This window comes from Paramisgurnus dabryanus, chromosome 9 (genome assembly GCF_030506205.2).
Source record: "Paramisgurnus dabryanus chromosome 9, PD_genome_1.1, whole genome shotgun sequence".
NCBI lineage: Eukaryota > Metazoa > Chordata > Actinopteri > Cypriniformes > Cobitidae > Paramisgurnus > Paramisgurnus dabryanus.
This window is the reverse complement of record NC_133345.1, coordinates 41,261,919-41,267,404: the sequence shown is the minus strand read 5'-3', so window position 1 is coordinate 41,267,404 and position 5,486 is coordinate 41,261,919. Positions and strand designations below refer to the sequence as shown.

The 5,486-nt window shown below is 47.6% G+C and overlaps 2 long non-coding RNA genes across 2 annotated transcripts; both read right to left on the bottom strand.

Moving 5' to 3' along the window:
* Positions 1 to 953: 953 nt before the first annotated feature.
* On the bottom strand, positions 954 to 2,438 carry LOC135773283 (uncharacterized). The gene is made up of 2 exons (XR_010543496.1): positions 1,453 to 2,438; positions 954 to 1,407 (listed from the first exon to the last, which is right to left on the bottom strand). It is a non-coding gene; the product is annotated as an uncharacterized lncRNA (long non-coding RNA).
* A 640-nt stretch (positions 2,439 to 3,078) lies between these two features.
* Positions 3,079 to 4,057, bottom strand: LOC135773284 (uncharacterized). Its single transcript, XR_010543497.1, has 2 exons — positions 3,578 to 4,057; positions 3,079 to 3,532 (listed from the first exon to the last, which is right to left on the bottom strand). It is a non-coding gene; the product is annotated as an uncharacterized lncRNA (long non-coding RNA).
* Between the last annotated feature and the right edge of the window lie 1,429 nt (positions 4,058 to 5,486).

The following is a 5,486-nucleotide window of genomic DNA, read 5'->3' as shown; positions in this document are numbered from 1 at the left end:
GCACGCCTTGTTGCTTCTTGGCTTCCCCCGAGTGGTTTCCTGCTCTTCCAATTGATGCAGACTGTAGTGCTCCTTCAATAGGTTCATGGTTAATATTTTCATAATCCACAGGCAGGTGGCACATAGGTATCAGATCTTTGGTTGTGTAAAAAGTTGTGCAGGCACAGACAGGAAAACACAATGATCACTACTTTGTCTGGGTTAAGGCAAGTAAAAGTGTTTTTTTTTTATTCCAAAAGCATTTTCAAAAACAACACATGCCCTGGAAGAATGATAATTAAAATACTTAGATCCTGAAAAGGATAGGGCTTCATACAATCCTTTCTGAGTGGATAAGCCTTGTCACCAACAAACATGTACGGCATGCCTACATTTTGGGCAGGATTTCATCAGCGGGGACATGCAGCAGGCTAAGGTCTATACTGTAGCAAGTCTCTGGTCCGACTGGGCAAAGACAAAAGCATCTGACACTCTGGCCTGGGTTCCCGCTCTTGCGTACACAAACCTTTAGTGGGCATTAACTACAGCCATAAGGATGATAGAAAACCTGGACTTGTAATTGGAAAACATGCTTGCACTCTTGGCAGGAGGTTGAATGAAAGTGTGTTTGCCATCATCATCCCCTTTGGGCAATGGCCTTCCACTCTGATTCTGTGGTTGGCATCTGTGAAACACAAGTGACATGAACACATGGTGATCAATCAAATGGACCTAAATAATCTCTCTCTTTATTCCACCATTATAATTAACATATAGCTCAAAACTGCTTTATGTCCCAGACGAATAGACAAAATAATTATTTCCTTTTCTATGACGTGATGGACATATTTACAAATAACTAATGCTTATGTCACAGGTAGGGGTGGACCCAGATGTAAATAAGGTCACGCCCCTTTCTCCACCTCGAGGAGATTCCCAAAGCCACCCCAATGACCAGACACACAAGGTAAGCATAAAATTAAAATATCCTTTATTAAATTACTTAAAAATATTAAATAGGGAAGGGGAAACGGGGGACTTAAAACAATGGCCACTCTAGGCTCTCCTCCACCACCACTGTATCTTCACACAGTCCATTCTCCTCATGTTCATCCTCGTTTTCCGTTCTTTCTCCACAGGTGGCCGCTAGAACACAAAGACACTGTTGCTGAGACTTCGAGTAATTCTCACCGGCTCTGCTGTTTACAGCTTTCTGGGTAGGTATCACGTTCACAGTTTGCTCTCCAATGATTCACTCTCGTTCTGCTCTCTCTCCACAGGTGGCCGCTAGGGCACAAAGACACTGTTACTGAGACTTCGAGTATTTCTCACCGGCTCTGCTGTTTACAGCTTTCTGGGTAGGTATCACGTTCACAGTTTGCTCTCCAATGATTCACTCTCGTTCTGCTCTCTCTCCACAGGTGGCCGCTAGAACACAAAGACACTGTTACTGAGACTTCGAGTAATTCTCACCGGCTCTGCTGTTTACAGCTTTCTGGGTAGGTATGGTTCTCCTCCGTAGGTCAACAGAGGGGCGAAGGTCCCACACCACCTCACCGGGTCGAGCGCTGCCCTATCTCCAATGCCCATAGGCCGATCGATTTCCAGACGGGGGCGCCCTTTTCGTAGAGACCACGGGGCGGCGGACCCTTTCGCCTCTGACTCTGCGACGAAAGCAGGCACAGGTAAGTTCACACCACGAAATGTTTTCCAATGGTTTACTCACGGTCACGGACAGCTCTTAGTCTGCGTCCCTTCGCACTCCAAACAGCACACTACTTATAGTAACAGTGATTTCTGTAGTCGTTGGCCTCTCCGTCCTCTGCCCAGTGGAAGAAAATGGATGATGCGGGGCTTCGTCTACAAGACACACAGCAACCCACAGCAATACACAGCACCACTCCAAACGTGAAAAAGATTTATTACACAATCTCACTCACCACACTATAAGTGCACCACAACAGGGGAAGCGCCCGGTGTCCTCCACTGCGCTTGGGCTATGATAAGGCGATGGGAAATACGACCACAATAAGTCTCGTTGCGGTGGCTGTTTGAAGTTGGACTTCTCACGGCTCGCCCACCACACTCTTGTAGGGGTAGGGCCGCCCTCCTTCTCCTGGAGGTTTCCAATGGTTACACAAGTTAATTTTTTGCCAGTTACTCCACACAAAAAGGGTATACTCACGGCGGGTAGCCTTTGTTTACGTTGTACCAGAAGGTCAATTTTCTTCCTGCTTTACTCCTTCAGTATTGGTTAGCACAAAGTTCCTTCTTACCCATAGGGTTTTCCTGTTTACTCCAGCAGGTCCACAATAAAGACTACGACGAGAGAGAGAGAGAACCACAGACAGCCACCACGTCCAAAAATGAGCACAGCTCCGCTTTCCAGCACACACTAAGCACAGGCTTGACAGCACAATGCTCTCTTCGGGGTGCTCCTTTTCTCCACTCACGTATCGCCTTTCACCCCAGGCAGCTCCTGTCTTCTTTCCGCGCGCTTCTAGCGCAGCCCGGATCAACAGAGCCTGCGGGCTCTTCAAAAGGTACGTATTTACCTCTCCTGCCCTAAGCAGAGGAGCTCTCCCCGTGTCAATCCCCCTCTCGTGCCCGAACTCCCGAACTGTGATCTAACTGTGCTTTATATACTCCTCTCTGTACCTCAGTCATCCAATTGCCCAGCGATCTCTTCAACTAGGCACAGCTGTGCCCAATCGGCTGATTACAGCCTCCGCGAATCTGCCGGATGTCCGGTGTTTCCGTTCTTCGGTCTGGGCGGAAACATCCGGGCGGAACCAAAGTTTCCCGACTTTTGGTTCCGCCCAAAAGATCGTCACCTTGTGACATCCTCCCCCGCCAATCCGTTCTCGTCCCGAGAACGCGTTGTTTAGGGACTGATAGGGTGTTGATGGGAGCTTTTCTTTTTTAAAAAAACGTGGTAGGCCATTGGGGGACCTTGGTCTCAACCCGAGGTGGACTGCCGACTACGCCAAAATCTGTCACAGGTAGGGGTGGACCCAGATGTAAATAAGGTCACGCCCCTTTCTCCACCTCGAGGAGATTCCCAAAGCCACCCCAATGACCAGACACACAAGGTAAGCATAAAATTAAAATATCCTTTATTAAATTACTTAAAAATATTAAATAGGGAAGGGGAAACGGGGGACTTAAAACAATGGCCACTCTAGGCTCTCCTCCACCACCACTGTATCTTCACACAGTCCATTCTCCTCATGTTCATCCTCGTTTTCCGTTCTTTCTCCACAGGTGGCCGCTAGAACACAAAGACACTGTTGCTGAGACTTCGAGTAATTCTCACCGGCTCTGCTGTTTACAGCTTTCTGGGTAGGTATCACGTTCACAGTTTGCTCTCCAATGATTCACTCTCGTTCTGCTCTCTCTCCACAGGTGGCCGCTAGGGCACAAAGACACTGTTACTGAGACTTCGAGTATTTCTCACCGGCTCTGCTGTTTACAGCTTTCTGGGTAGGTATCACGTTCACAGTTTGCTCTCCAATGATTCACTCTCGTTCTGCTCTCTCTCCACAGGTGGCCGCTAGAACACAAAGACACTGTTACTGAGACTTCGAGTAATTCTCACCGGCTCTGCTGTTTACAGCTTTCTGGGTAGGTATGGTTCTCCTCCGTAGGTCAACAGAGGGGCGAAGGTCCCACACCACCTCACCGGGTCGAGCGCTGCCCTATCTCCAATGCCCATAGGCCGATCGATTTCCAGACGGGGGCGCCCTTTTCGTAGAGACCACGGGGCGGCGGACCCTTTCGCCTCTGACTCTGCGACGAAAGCAGGCACAGGTAAGTTCACACCACGAAATGTTTTCCAATGGTTTACTCACGGTCACGGACAGCTCTTAGTCTGCGTCCCTTCGCACTCCAAACAGCACACTACTTATAGTAACAGTGATTTCTGTAGTCGTTGGCCTCTCCGTCCTCTGCCCAGTGGAAGAAAATGGATGATGCGGGGCTTCGTCTACAAGACACACAGCAACCCACAGCAATACACAGCACCACTCCAAACGTGAAAAAGATTTATTACACAATCTCACTCACCACACTATAAGTGCACCACTGCGCTTGGGCTATGATAAGGCGATGGGAAATACGACCACAATAAGTCTCGTTGCGGTGGCTGTTTGAAGTTGGACTTCTCACGGCTCGCCCACCACACTCTTGTAGGGGTAGGGCCGCCCTCCTTCTCCTGGAGGTTTCCAATGGTTACACAAGTTAATTTTTTGCCAGTTACTCCACACAAAAAGGGTATACTCACGGCGGGTAGCCTTTGTTTACGTTGTACCAGAAGGTCAATTTTCTTCCTGCTTTACTCCTTCAGTATTGGTTAGCACAAAGTTCCTTCTTACCCATAGGGTTTTCCTGTTTACTCCAGCAGGTCCACAATAAAGACTACGACGAGAGAGAGAGAGAACCACAGACAGCCACCACGTCCAAAAATGAGCACAGCTCCGCTTTCCAGCACACACTAAGCACAGGCTTGACAGCACAATGCTCTCTTCGGGGTGCTCCTTTTCTCCACTCACGTATCGCCTTTCACCCCAGGCAGCTCCTGTCTTCTTTCCGCGCGCTTCTAGCGCAGCCCGGATCAACAGAGCCTGCGGGCTCTTCAAAAGGTACGTATTTACCTCTCCTGCCCTAAGCAGAGGAGCTCTCCCCGTGTCAATCCCCCTCTCGTGCCCGAACTCCCGAACTGTGATCTAACTGTGCTTTATATACTCCTCTCTGTACCTCAGTCATCCAATTGCCCAGCGATCTCTTCAACTAGGCACAGCTGTGCCCAATCGGCTGATTACAGCCTCCGCGAATCTGCCGGATGTCCGGTGTTTCCGTTCTTCGGTCTGGGCGGAAACATCCGGGCGGAACCAAAGTTTCCCGACTTTTGGTTCCGCCCAAAAGATCGTCACCTTGTGACACTAATAATTATGACATGCCTTTAGGCAGAACAGTTAGAGATCTGACAATCAAACACAATGTTTGTGGAATATATTTGTATGGATGACTAACAGACTTTTTTATTTTATTGTAATTAATTTTTCTGTATTGTATTCATACTTTCCTTTATGTGAAGCACGTTGGGTAGCCTTGGGGTTATTGGAAAGGTGCTATACAAATAAACTGACCTTGACCATTTTTACAGTACACTATTCAAAAAATTTAACAGCATTATTCTAACTACTTTCTGTTTAGAAATGGACATTTATAATGTGATATTCAATTAAAAAGAAGGCTAGTTTTACATATTTGACCAGAAGTTAGGGCTGCATAACAATCCTGCTCAGTATTGTGCTTCCAAACCGGTACTGAAAACTTAACGTTCACCCGTGAAAGTGAATACATAATCTGTATTGACACATTCAGCATTATAGTAATGACGTATGCATTTTAAGATAAATAGAAGAATGTGGATGATGGATATATTGGTAGATCACCAAATCGTAATCTGCATTCATCTCAGTGGGGCTTACTAGCTGTCCCCAAAA